Source organism: Alexandromys fortis, unplaced genomic scaffold (genome assembly GCF_014885135.2).
Source record: "Alexandromys fortis isolate MF-2015 unplaced genomic scaffold, M_Fortis_MF-2015_v1.1 scaffold_86, whole genome shotgun sequence".
NCBI classification, from domain to species: domain Eukaryota; kingdom Metazoa; phylum Chordata; class Mammalia; order Rodentia; family Cricetidae; genus Alexandromys; species Alexandromys fortis.
This window is the reverse complement of record NW_026067965.1, coordinates 2,478,199-2,491,585: the sequence shown is the minus strand read 5'-3', so window position 1 is coordinate 2,491,585 and position 13,387 is coordinate 2,478,199. Positions and strand designations below refer to the sequence as shown.

General features: G+C 45.2%; 1 long non-coding RNA gene and 1 other non-coding gene across 7 annotated transcripts in view; both read left to right on the top strand.

Annotated features, from left to right (window-relative positions):
* Window positions 1-6,221: 6,221 nt before the first annotated feature.
* LOC126508684 (uncharacterized) overlaps window positions 6,222-13,387 on the top strand; it is a 40,554-nt gene continuing 33,388 nt past the window's right edge. For 5 of the 6 annotated variants that reach the window (XR_007593937.1, XR_007593936.1, XR_007593933.1 and 2 more), the window contains exons 1-3: window positions 6,222-6,267; window positions 8,111-8,264; window positions 11,305-11,339. This is a non-coding gene — a long non-coding RNA (uncharacterized lncRNA). Of the gene's footprint in view, window positions 6,371-8,110; window positions 8,265-11,304; window positions 11,340-13,387 lie in introns of all 6 variants that reach the window. The other variant, XR_007593932.1, reaches the window with a different exon arrangement.
* On the top strand, window positions 9,704-9,830 carry LOC126508741 (small Cajal body-specific RNA 15). The gene has a single exon (XR_007593954.1). It is a non-coding gene; the product is annotated as a small Cajal body-specific RNA 15 (non-coding RNA).

The window sequence follows — 13,387 nt, the reverse complement described above, 5'->3', positions numbered from 1 at the left end:
ATCATCGGCTGTGCATTACGAGAACTTCCGGCAGTTCCCGTGGCTTTGCTCAGCATGGCCCCCCTGTTTTACATGGTTCAATCAAAGAACCCACTGAGATTTCCATCAGTCTACCGCTTGGTTCTGTGCTTCCTCAGCGGTCCTCGATGGTGCTAAACCTCAGGACCTAGGTGGCTGCTGCTTTGGCTTTCCCCAGCTCTCAGCTGGGTGGACTGATGTCTGACCACTTCTCGGTATCGGCAGTAGCTCTCTGCTTCAATAAGTCCTCTCAACTCTGTGGTCTCTTCACTTTCCTGTTGTCATTCTGCAACACACACGCTACTGTGTGGAGTGTAATGTATGATCTGAGAGTTAATGTTAGTAATTTAGGGGCTGGAGAGATGGCTCAGAGGTTAAGAGCACTGACTGCTCTTCCAGAGGACCTGAGTTCAATTCCCAGCAACCACATGGTGGCTCACAGCCATCTGCAATGAGATCTGGTGCCCTCTTCTGGCATGCAGGCATACACAATAAATAAATCTTTAAAAAAAATACCATGTCTCAAAAACAAACAAAACAAATATTAGTCAATGAGAGCCAGGGAGATGGCTCAGTGGGTAAAGGTTCTTGCTACTAACCCGGATGACTTGAGCCTAATCCCAGAAACCCACATGGAGGAAGGAGAGAGCTGACTCCCAAAAACTGTCCTTACCTTTACACACGAACCAAGGCTGGCTCACATGTGTGCACACAAACACACACAACTAAGAGAAATGGAGAAGAAGGGGAGGATAGAAGGGCTGGGAGGTTGGGGGAACTGGGAGTAGAAGAGGGAAGGGAAACTTTGGTTGGGATGTAAAAACAAAAATAAAATCATTAAAAAATTATTAGGATAAAAAAAGGCTGCAATTACCAATGGCCATGCTGACAGTTATAGCCAATGAAACTGATATATTTTATTAAGTATCATTCAATAGATTACGACTATGTTTCCAACAGCACATTCATAATGCCTAGCATGTGTAAAACCTTGGGTTCAATCTTCAGCATGACAAATAATAATATCTTTTTTAAATCAGAGGAAGATTTTCAACTGAATGAAAAGTCAAGTCACAAGCAGGGGAAAAATATTTGAAAAGACACATCTGTGGAACAGGTGTTACCCAAAATATGCAAAGAGCTCCCAAAACCTGGTGATGAGAATTGAGCTTTTAAAAACCTTAACAGAGACATCATCTGGGAAGGTGTGCTTCTATGCTAAAGAAGCACATGGAGAGACAGCCAGGCCATCAGTTAGAGAAACGCAAGCTAAACAAGAAGAAACTGCTGCACACTCCTGGAATGGCCAAAGCCTGGAACACAGCATCAAATGTTAGCAAACCTTTGAATCATTAGGAAGTCTCTCTCACTGCTGGTAGGAATGCAGAGTAATCCAGTTTGGAAAATATTTCTGTCCTTATCACATAATTTAGAGATTGTCTTCCTTAGTATTATTAACCCAGAGGAGTCGAAACTGTCCACCCAACATCTTGCAAATGGATGCTATTTTAGTTACTTTTAGTACTGCTGTGATAAGACACCATGACCACAGTTCCAGAGGGTAGCAGAGTTCATGACATCATGGCAAGCAGTGTCGCAGCAGGCAAACAAGCATGGCACCGACAGCTTACATCTGATTCACACGCAAGAGGCAGAGTGCTAACCTTGAATGGTGGTGTGGGCTTTGGAAACCTCAAAGGCCACCTCCAGTGACACAGGTCCTCCAACATGGCCACACCTTCTAGTCCTTCCCAAACAGTTCTACTAACTGAGACCAAGTATTCAAACACAAGAGCCTATGGGGGCCCTGTTGTAAAAATAAATCTGCGAGACTGGCCTGTCACCTGAGAGGGAAGAGCCACATGCACAATTTTGGTTGGTTTTTGAGGGAAAGTTGTTGCTATTTCACTGACTAGTCTGGAACTCATGGACTCCAGGAATCCTCACATTTGACCCTCTGCAGTAGCTGGCTAGCAGTCGGAAACCTGATTATAAATGGATGCTTTCCAAGCAAAATATCAGAATCCCAGAAAAGTAGAAGTAGAGTAATGCCACTGTCATAGAGGTGGCTTTAAATCTACACTGTAATGCATCCATCCGTCAGGTTTCAAGACAGTCTCACACCGAGTTATCTGTCCTAACTGAAAAGAAAAGGCAACTCTAAAGTCTCTTGGGCTTTTCAGGTCATAGAACAATGTGAAGTGCTCCTTTCTACCACTCTGAAGGCAGCGGGACCTGAGAGTGGGGCCTAGAAATGGGGTGGACCAAAGTACTACTCAATAACCAGCTTTATCCAGCGCATCAGACGACGATTCATGCTTGAGGGTTAAGAAGAGTCACACGAGAAAGGTGTTCAACACAGGGACAAGTCACATGGCAAACACGTTTGTCCATAGAGACATCTGAATAATGACAGCGGAAGTCAGCTGGTCCTATCTGCTACACCTGGGAGGAGCATGAACACACCCCAAGAACAACTCAGTGTTGTGAAGAAACTGAGGTCACAGGACTCTTGTCTTATTTTCTTGGCGTTTTCTCACAAGCACTCAGAATTCTCAGAGGACTCCATTCTTGGATGGTGTTCCAACACTCCCCAATTTAAGGAATCCGATGTAACTTTAAATACCAGAACTTAATTAACACAGTAGAGCCGGGGGCATGCACATCAGCCTCACTCTGAGCAGATCCTACATATCGGGACATGGACTCTAGTGGTATCCCCAAAGAATAGCACACTTTGGCCTAAGAGTTATTTGCAAAGACTTTATTAGTATTCTAATCAAAATGTCTCGATAATTTGCAATAGAACATCATCTTTAAAACACTAAAATTTCCCAGCTCAGTTACTGCCGTTCAACAGTAGTTTCTATTTGCCTTAAACCTCTATACCTTTTGTTCAATATATTTGTAGGTATTTTGTATTAGCACATCTGGATGGGTTCCTTTTTAAATAACTACGTTTATTTGTGGATTTGTGTGCACCTGTACCCATGTGCCCCACAGTTCATGTACGGCTGTCAGAGGACAGTATGAAGGAATCAGTTCCCCCCTTCCACCACTTTAAGTTCTGGAGATTGGACTCAGACCATCAAGACTGGCTGCGAGTACCTTTACCAGCTGAGTCATCTCGCTGATCTAGATGGGTTCCATTTTCTCACACTTTGTTACTGGTATATAACAAGTTTTAAGTATTAACCCATGCAACCATTTTTCTGAGCCTTCTAATAGTTCATCACTACCATCTTTTTAGAAAGAAAACCATGTCATCTGAAAATGGTATTTTCATTTCTTTCTTTCCTAATGCTTTTGCCCCATCCAAAAATCTACCACCATGTTAAATATTAGCAGTAAAATTGGGTATTCGCACTTTCCTGTGAGAATAATTGTCTTTTAAGTCATATTCACAACAGCTTTCTGCCAAAAAGCCTTTCACCAAATTGTTATCTATTCTCATTCTGCTAAGTAGATACTGGCTTTTAAAATGTTAGCCATTGAGATAATTGTGTAGTATTAAACCTCTAAATTATTAACACAATAATTTGCGGTGATAGGTTTTCTAATGTCAAGTCATTTCTGGGGAAACCAATTCTTTATCTGTCTAGAGCAGTGGTTCTCAACCTTCCTAATGCTGCAACCCTTTAGTACAGTTCCTCATGTTGCGGTGACCCCCACCATAAAATTACTTTCATTTCTACTTCATGACTGTAATTTTGCTACTGTTACACATCGTAATGTAAATATCTGATGTGCAGGATATCTGATTTGTGACCCCTGTGAAAGACACCCCAAAAGGGTCAAGACCCACAGGTTGAGAACCACTGATCTAGATAGACTGTAAGGTAGGTTTGCTGATCTGCCCAGGGCTTTGCCTCTAAGTGAGTTTAGCTCCGAGTTTTCTCTTGTGCTCTTTGCCTGGTTTAGTATTTAAGACACTGACTGGACTGTCTGGTTTTGTGTCAACTCGATACAAGCCCGAGTCATCAGAGAGGAAGGAGCCTCCTTTGAGGAAATGCCTCCTGAGATCCAGCTGTAAGACATTTTCTCAATTAGTGATTGATGGGGGATGGTCCAGCCCATGGTGGGTGGTGCCATCCCTGGGCTGGTGGTCCTGGGCTGGTGGTCAGAAATCAGGCTGAGCAAGCCATGAGGAGCAAGCCAATAAGTAGCACCCTCCATGGCCTCTGCACCAGCTCCTGCCTCTAGGATCCTGTTCTGAGCTCCTGTCTTGACTTCCTTCATTGATGAACAGCAATGCTGAGGTGTAAGTAAAATGAATCCTCTCTTCCCCAACTTGCTTTTTTCTTCTTCTTGTTGTTGTTGTTTTGGTTTTCTGAGACAGGGTTTCTCTGTAGTTTTGGAGCCTGTCCTGGAACTCACTCTGTAGACCAGGCTGACCTTGAACTCATAGAGATCTGCCTGCCTCTCTCTGCCTCCCAAGTGCTGGGATTAAAGGTGTTTGCCCCACCACCAGGCTCCCAACTTGCTTTTTGATCATGGCATTTTGTTGCAGTAATAGAAACCCTAAATAAGATACTAAGACTAGTAAATGACGAGTACTTTCTTTTTTTTTTTAAAAATATTTATTTATTTATTATGTATACAATATTCTGTCTATGTGTATGCCTGCAGAAGAGGGCACCAGACCCCATTACAGATGGTTGTGAGCAATCATGTGGTTACTGGGAATTGAACTCAGGACCTTTGGAAGAGCAGGCAATGCCCTTAACCTCTGAGCCATCTCTCCAGCCCAATGAGTACTTTCTTATGTTAAAATAGTGTTGACGCAGCCAATCAGGCAGGCAAAGAGTGTGCAACTTGGTGGCAGCGTTCCAGACAGAGGAGTGACTGTGCCTACACTAGAGCGAGAAAATGGCACAGGCCATGCCTAGAAAACAGGAGTATGGTCTCACCGCATAGCCCTGGCTCTCTGTTCTTCTTTCTTCTTCTCACTGGGCAGTTCTGGCCAGCCTGGAACTCTACATAGACCAATATGGCCTTGAATTCAGAGAGAGAGATCTGTCTGCCTCCTGAGAGCTGGTATTAAAGGAATGTGCATTATACCCAGAACGTTATATCTTCTTAAATGAGTAAGAAAAATTAAGTGGGTTTGAATCAAACTAATAACAAATTAATATTTGCTTCTGGTTTTGTGTATAAAATCCAAACACCTTGGACTGTATATAAAACCCTTTCTTCTTTAAACCTGCGTTCACAGACCAATTCTTGTTTCCTTATCTTGTTCCTTTTGCTTCAAATTCTGACCCCAAACTTCAAGGATCCAAAGGAACTTCGTTTGAATTCATTCCTACAGCCAGTTTTGGGTTTGCATATTCCTGGAGAACTCTGACAACTTACTGGGGTATCTAGTGCCGCCTCCGAAGTTGATGTCTCACAGTGTGAACTTCTGGAAATAAGGTCACACTGCACATCTGCAATACTGGAACGAGATGGGCTTTTTCATCCAGTAGGATTGGTGTCCTTAAAAAAAAGACACAGAAACAAAGAGAAATAGGGAGAGCAGCGTTTGACAACAGAACGGAGTGATGTTGCTCCAAGACACAGTACACACATGATGCTAGCAACTAAGAAAAGGCAAAGAACTCTATTCAAAACGACAGAGGAAGCCTGGCTCTACCCAGGCGCAAATGTCCCATAAGTCTGTTGTTTAAGCCTCTCAGCATTTGAGGTCTTCTTGGAGCCGCCCCACAGGAAACTAAGCCAAAAATGATTTTATTTGTCATCTAAAGACTGAAAATTACCACGTCCCTGAACAAGGAAGGCCAGGATGCTCTTCGTCCCTTCCTCGGTGAAGATGCAGGGACTTGCAACCCCGGGAAGCAAAGAAGGCTACCCAGAAGATGCGCTACTGAGGTGCAGTGTAGGCAGCGCTGGATAAGCAGGATGGCGAGACTGAACACGAAGAAGCTTAACAGCCTGGGCTGGGTGGCGCAAGGCCGCAAGGAGGGTCGCCGGGACAGGGCGGGAGGTTGCAGCCCCGAAACTGCAACTGCAACTGCCAGGGGAGCGGAAAATAACACTCTGAAACCATGAAGCATCTGTCCAACACCCAGCCTGAAACCACAAGTCTGTCCGAGAGTTTCGGTGCCCTGTGGCCAAGCAGCAAGCCTGTGATTGGTGGCGCTGCTGCGTGAGGCGGGACTTCCTCCCCACGTCCCGAGACAGGAAGTGGGTCGATTTTCCGCCGGAAGGAGAGAGAAGTTGCGACCCGGAGCCAGACACCTGATGCTGGTAGGTTTTGTCTTGTGAAGTTGGGCTAGTGTCTGTTGCGGTAGGCGTCCGTGGGGTCCCAGTAGGTTGGCTGGCGTCAGAGGAATGGGAGTAGAAGAGCTGGGTAAGCTACCCGGGCGTCGGTCCTACTTCTCTCTGCTTTGTTTTCTCCATCTCTCTTTAAAGAGCGTTTGATAGCCCGCGGAGCTGCGGTGGTGGGTAGATGTGCAAGAAATACGCGCTCACACAGACTGAAGTTTAGTTAAGCACACACACATGCATACGTACGTACATACAAGCACGCATGCATTCACACGTACATATTCACATCCACAGAGCTGATGAATATCTGCTCTACAAACTCCGAATCGATGACTCTTGTTTGAGGAATCACCTGTAGCAAGAATTTGAAGCGCAGGCGCGCGCACAGACGGAATTGGTGATTTTTAAGCTTCTTGAATGTCAGCAAAGTCATTTGATGTTAGAAGTGGAACGAAGACATCTTGATAATACATCATCTTTCAGCTTCTACTGAAGAGCGGGAAAAGAGACTGGTGGGAAGTCGCACGGTGGGAAGGATGGAGTCACGATTACCATCTCATTCCATTTCCAGCTCACAATTCTTGTAGTCTATGCAGATTGCTTTTCAGTTGCTTTCAGATGGTGTGGGTGTACGGGCAGGAGCTTGGAGACGCAGGAGAAGGAATGAAGAGGGTGGCGAGGTGCATCTAGATACCAGGTTAATGTCTCAGTAGTTAAGAACATTTGTGGCTCTTGGCAGAGGATCAGGATTTGACTCCCAGCACCCACATCATGTTGCTCACAATGAATGACTTTCTTATGTAGATAAATGGTTACTGTTGAATTGCGACACGGGCAGACGTATCACCTGAAAATGCCGTGATATGCACAGTATTGCATGTCTAGACGCTGTAGAATTCTAGACACAAGAATACAAATGGGCTTACATTTTGTATTTTCTTTAAAAATCCTGTTGCCTGTCGCTCCTGCTAGGAATTTTAAGGACATGGCTCAAACCTATTTCTAGAGACTTATCAGTTCGCTGGGTTGGGACGTGGACCAACAACAGGCAGTTCTCATTTCTGCTCCTTCTGTTGGCCAGTTAGCTGTGTCTTACCTTCTGCCAGTAGCCAGCTGTCTGTTGCTGTTCCACTGACACGTCCCTTCTCTCTTTAAATGCTCATGAGTTTTTAATTGATAAGTGTACAAACGCACCTATTACTGACTGCAGTTGTTATGTGAGTAGGGAAGTTGCTTATATTGGGCTGGGGGTGTAACTCTGGTAAGGTGGGTACCTTGTGTGGACAAGACCCTGGGCTTGATTCCCACCATCAAAGGTGGGGAGGAGGGGAGAACAAGGACTTTGTGCTCTCTGTAGTAAACTAGGAGATAGCCATATTGTTGTGTGGTGCTCAAAATGTATGGCAGGTAGTTAAACTTGGTGGGGGTCAGGGGCAACTTGGACACAGTGATCTCCAGGGATTATGAACCAGATTCATGATTCAGAGAATTTAAAATAGCAGATCATAGATCTCTGGGCTATTTTAGAAATAGTCAAAACTATACCAAGTATTGAATGTGAGTGTCTTGTAGTAATGGGGGGGGGGTGTCATTGTACACTACATCCACCACAACGCTTGGCTTTTATACACTCAGGCTACACAAATTAGAGGTCACCACAGTTACTAATGGGAGTATGTATTCGGGCAGAAGAGAACTATTGACCCACGTTTTTAACCTCATTCCACAGCCCCCTGGAACATACACTTGACAGCTGCTTTGATTTCTGGTGAGAAAGCTTTTCCGTCGATTTGTGTCATTAATGTCTTGTTTCTCTCTTCAGGTGTATGAGTTCCCAGAATGCAGAGAGCAGTTGTTCCCATGCTCTGAGCATTCAGAGATTATGCAGCCACAACCATGCCTTTGATACGCATAATTCAAGGGGAGCAGACACAAGCCAGTGGTTGCAGTATCGTCACTCGAGTGTTCTGTAAACGGTGAGTGTGTGTCCCGTACCTGGAGAGAGGTGGTTTAGGCTGCGCGTCGCAGAGGTGATTCTGAGCCAGGCAGGCATTAGGAGAACAGAGAGGAGGAGGACCACTCTAGGTATCTAGGAATCAGTTGATGGTTTATAAAGTATAAATGGTAAAAGGACAGTATTGAGTATCTTTCGACTTTTTCCAGAATGCTGTCTATCCTTTGGGTATTGCTTCTTGATTCTTCCTTCTCACTCGCTACTTCTCCCCTCTTCAGATTAATGTTTGGGATGTGGAAGGGAGTAGAGTAGGTGGCAAAATGAGGGGCAGGCTTCTGGGAGAGTAGTGTGCACATCTAGTCAGTCCGTTTCTGAACAGCATGTTCCTGTTAAGTAGGAAAGCTGGGAAAGTCGAGTTTTGTTGGCTGGGAGCTTTCCCGGGGGTGTGTTACGTCACTGTCTCCAGATTCCCTTCGGGGAAAAGATCCAAATGCAGGCTCAGGGATGGTGAAGGACAGACTCGGATTCTAGTTCATACTGTGCAAGTATTTTGGCTTAGTCTCTGCATGTTGTTTGAATCAGCTATAGCCTGTTTAATTCTAAATCTCAAATAAATGGAGGTTTAAATATACCAAGTTTGACTAAGTGAAAACATCAGAGAAACCAGATTCTCTCAGAGTCGAGAATAGGAAGAACAGTAGTCCAGCTGGGAGCTGAGCCTCGTTTGTTTCCTGGATTGGTGGCGGCAGCACACAGTGATGTGATGGGCCACAGTGAACTTGACAAGAACTGCGCAGCAACAGCTCTGTTGAGTGGCTGTGGTACCGGTCATAGGTACCTCCTTGCTGATGACAGGTGCTAACTGGAAAACTGTCGCCTTCGTTCAGCTCTGTTACATTGGCACTAAAGGAAGCTTGTCTGCAATGTTCAGGTCTTCAAGCCTAAAGTTATGAATTTTCTTTAGTATCTAGGCATTTGCCGGGCGATGGTGGCGCATGCCTTTAATCCCACCACTCAGGAAGCAAAGACAAGTGGATCTCTGTGAGTTCGAGACCAGCCTGGTCTATAAGAGCTAGTTGCAGGACAGGCTCCAAAGCTACAGAAAAAAAAAACCCTGTCTCGAAAAACCAACCAACCAAACAAACAAACCCAGAACACATAAAAAATATTTAGGCATTTTAAGACTAGTGGTTTAAGAATAGATTTGTAGTCCAGACTAGCCTTAGACTGTGGCAGTCCTGCTTGAGCCTCCTGAGTGCTGAGATTATGGGGTGAGCCACTATGCCTAGCTTTTAGTTTAATTTCTTCAGGTAGGGTCTCATGAAGCCTAGGCTTTGCTATGTAGCTGAGGATGACCTTGAACTTCTGATCCTACTGCCACTACCTTCCAAGTTCTGGGGTTACAGGCATCCCCAGCTAAAGAATAATAATGCCTTAAATGATAGATTCAATCGTATTGTTCTGGAGACTAAGAAAACAGAGTCCTTGAAGTCAAGCTGACCCTGCCTTTAGCCTCCTAAATGAAAAGGTAGATAGAACAGGTCTTGTTTGCAAAATAAATTCAAGACCTACTTATCTACCAACAGCCATTCCCTACTTTCTGCAGCCTTACCACAGGAAGTCGTTGGCGTGAACGGATAGATGAGAAGAGTAGGGAGAGCCAGAGTGGACACGGTCTCACTCCACTAGTGATAGGAAGGTGCCTGGAGCTCACACGGGGGCTTTTAGGAAGCTGAGAGACATTTCCTATAGTGCAGACTCTAAGAATCCAAAAACTGCTGTATGATCCGCAGAGTGCCACACCAGAGTAGATTGTGCTGTGCTCAGCCTCTGGTGAGTGAGTCACGTAGGGCGGTGGCTTTACCAGATTTGAGGGTGAGAAGTTGAGAATGCCCAACTGCCAAGAAACTTGTTCTGTTTTGTACTGACAGCCAAGTACATGCTATAGAAATATTTTATTTATTTTGTTTAATTGATTGCCATCATTCGAGCCAGCAGGGAGCCTGTTACTTATTTTACTTTCTTGTGTGGAAGAGGTATGGTGAGGTTATGTGTCGTGGTCCACACATGAAGTTTACAGGACAACTTGCAGATTCTTTCTTCATCACATGGGCTCTGGGGGTTGAACTCAGGTCATCAGGTTTGGCACGAAACCTTACCACCTGCTGAGCCGTCTCACCAGCCTCAGGAGGCAGTCACACACAGCACTTTTTGCCATTCACAATGGCTCATGTATGTGATCCCAGCATTTGGGAAGCTGAGCCAAGAGGATTGCTACACGTGCAAGGTCAGCTTGGGCTACCTAGTGAGACACTGTCTCAAACAACCAAAACCAAACCACTACCATCAATGACAACAAACAACAACAATAATAATTCTGTAAATAAAACTATTTAATTTTACCAAAAGTCAGTAGTGTTTTATATTCCATGTTCCTAACTGCTTGTTCATTCTGCTGCTAAAGATGATACATTCGGGGGCTGGAGAGGTGGCTCAGCAGTTAAGAGCACTGCCTGCTCTTCCAAAGGTCCCGAGTTCAATTCCCAGCATCCACGTGGTGGCTCACAGCCATTTGTAATGAGGTCTGGTGCCCTCTTCTGACCTGCAGGCATATACACAGACAGAATATTATATACATAATAAATAAATATATGTAAAAAAAATAGGATGCATTCGGATAGTCTGGCTACTAAATGCTTGCCAGCTCCCCCCCCCCCCCACACACTCCTCCACGGTCCTGTGAAGGTTTTACAGACTCGTTCCCCTTGCTCAGGTAGGGTCCAGGACTTGTGTGATGGGAGTTACACAGCAAGTTGGGGAAAGCTGGGAGAAGAGCAGGTGTAGTTGGGTTTATCTGCCCAGTTTAGGGGTTGTGGTCATAGTGGTCTGTTTTTAAAAAATACTTTTCTATACTGGGTGTGGTGGCCGGAGTTCAAGGCCAGCCTGGTCTAAATAGCAAGTTCCAAGCCCCCAGGGTTACATAATGAGACAGTCTCAAAGAAACGTTCAAACACACACCCACACACAAAAATTTAATGTTTTCCTGTTTTGTTTTTTAACAGATTTATCAGCAGGTCGAGCTGAACATGGACATGAGGTAAGCCCTACCCTTGGTCAAAATTTAGTTTCCTCAGCTTCTGCATGGGATTGTAAGGATTTGGGATATATCACAAAATCCAGCAGATTTTCTCTTATTTTTGGATTAATCTTTTTCTCTTGAAGAAGATGACATTCTTAGCTGGGTGGTGGTGGTGCATGCATTTAATCCCAACACTCGGGAGGCAGAGGCAGGTGAGTTTGAGGCCAGCTTGGTCTAAAGAGCTAATTCCAGGATAGGCTCCAAAGCTACAGAGAAACCTGTCTCGAAAAACCAAAAAAAGAAAAAAAAGTGATGACATTCTTAAAGGTTCCTTATATGTGATTCTTGACGTTGGCTGACCTCTAGTTTAAGTAAATTTTAAATGTCAAAGATCTAGATATCTTGTTAAATTAAAAGAGTTTTAAAATCTTAACAGGTGTCCTGTTTCTGTCATTTGCCCATGTTTGTAGTCTGTGTGACACATTCCAGGGGTCCCACTAGAACTCTGAAGCCAAACTGGCCACCATGTCTGTGATCCGCATTTCCCATTTGGTGGTTTCTATTTCAGTAGGGAGTACTGTTCACTATACACCTGCGTATTTCAGTAATGTTCCAGCCAGTTCTGTGTGAGGTAAGAGGCTAGGTTGGCAGAGCAGGGGTGAGTGTGTCTGTGTGTGCATGTGTGTGACAAAGACACGGAGAAGGGAGACAGGGACACACACACACACAGAAGCTGTTAAACTCTCTGGGCAAGTGATAACCAGGATTCTCAGCTGCTGCTCACACTAGTTCAGTCTGGAAGGAGATGAGAGTTGTTACCGTGCTAGACTTGAAGTGCGCTAGGAAACAAAGTCGTAAACCCTGGGTGGTCAGAGTAGGGCTTGCCTGTGTTAGGTGGCATCAGCGGACACGGCACTCAACACAGTCTCCGTTTTACAAGAGGAGTTCTTGCCGTGCAGCCGGAGTCCCGAGCTAGACTGCGACTTATGAAAGTATTGGGAATGTGGACGGGAAGCCAGGTCCACGGTCACTAAATGGCCCTTGAGAGCTGCTGGCCAGAGTGTGTTCTTCTCATGAGGACCCAGCTTTGACTTTGAACACCATAACTATACCGTATGTCATTTGTTACTTGGCGCTTAGCTTTGTCGTGACGCCTCACATCCCTGCGGACAAACACGACTTTCTCTTGGTTTGAACGGAAGCTGGTCTGTAAGGTTTTAGGCTAGTAGGTACAAAATAGCAGTCAGGCCCAGTTGATGGTTTCCAGTCTGGCTGCTTACATTTTGTGACAATACCTAGAATGACCATCACCAATGTTCTTCCTCATAACGCCATCCATCCCTGGCCCCTCTCTCTGCACACAGGAAAGCACCCCATTCACAGGGTGTGTGTGTGTGTGTGTGTGTGTGGTGTGTGAAATGCTCCCCTGAACCGCAGGTGCCTTCCGTTCCTTCACGCTATTTCATGGGGTTTTCTTCCTGCCATAGGTGCTTTGCTGTAGTTGAAGGAGCCCTGCCGGCTTTGCCACCGAGAGCAGCATGAGTTAGATGAAGGTGCTTTTTACACATATTGGTGTGCACCTGTTGGCGTGTTGGCCTCCAAGGTCGCACTATAACAAGGCACACACCGTCCTGCCTTTAGTCATCCCAGAGGTGATCTCAGCACTAGAGTGTGGTCAGACCACCATGCGGAAGACAGGGCATTACAGAACATGGACGCGGGGGGACCTGCCATGCTGCTACCCGCTTTCGTTATGAACCGCAGGGATGGATGGCGGTTTCAGTCACTGTTCCACTGCCGTCCTAACACTCTTAGAAGTTCAGTTTCCCCTGAGACTCAAGGCAGTCTCTGAACTGTGACCCTCTATAAAATCAAAATAAAAACACAGATTGCATACTTCCTCCCAACATACTGTAGCACAGAATATACATTACCATTCCAAGGGAATGAAAGGGATCAGAGTGAGGAGCTCCGGGCCAAAGCCAGACCTAGCCCAGCAGAGCCCACTAAATTCTTCATCTACACATATAATGTCAACGCATTCTTCAGAATGCTCATCCAGCCCC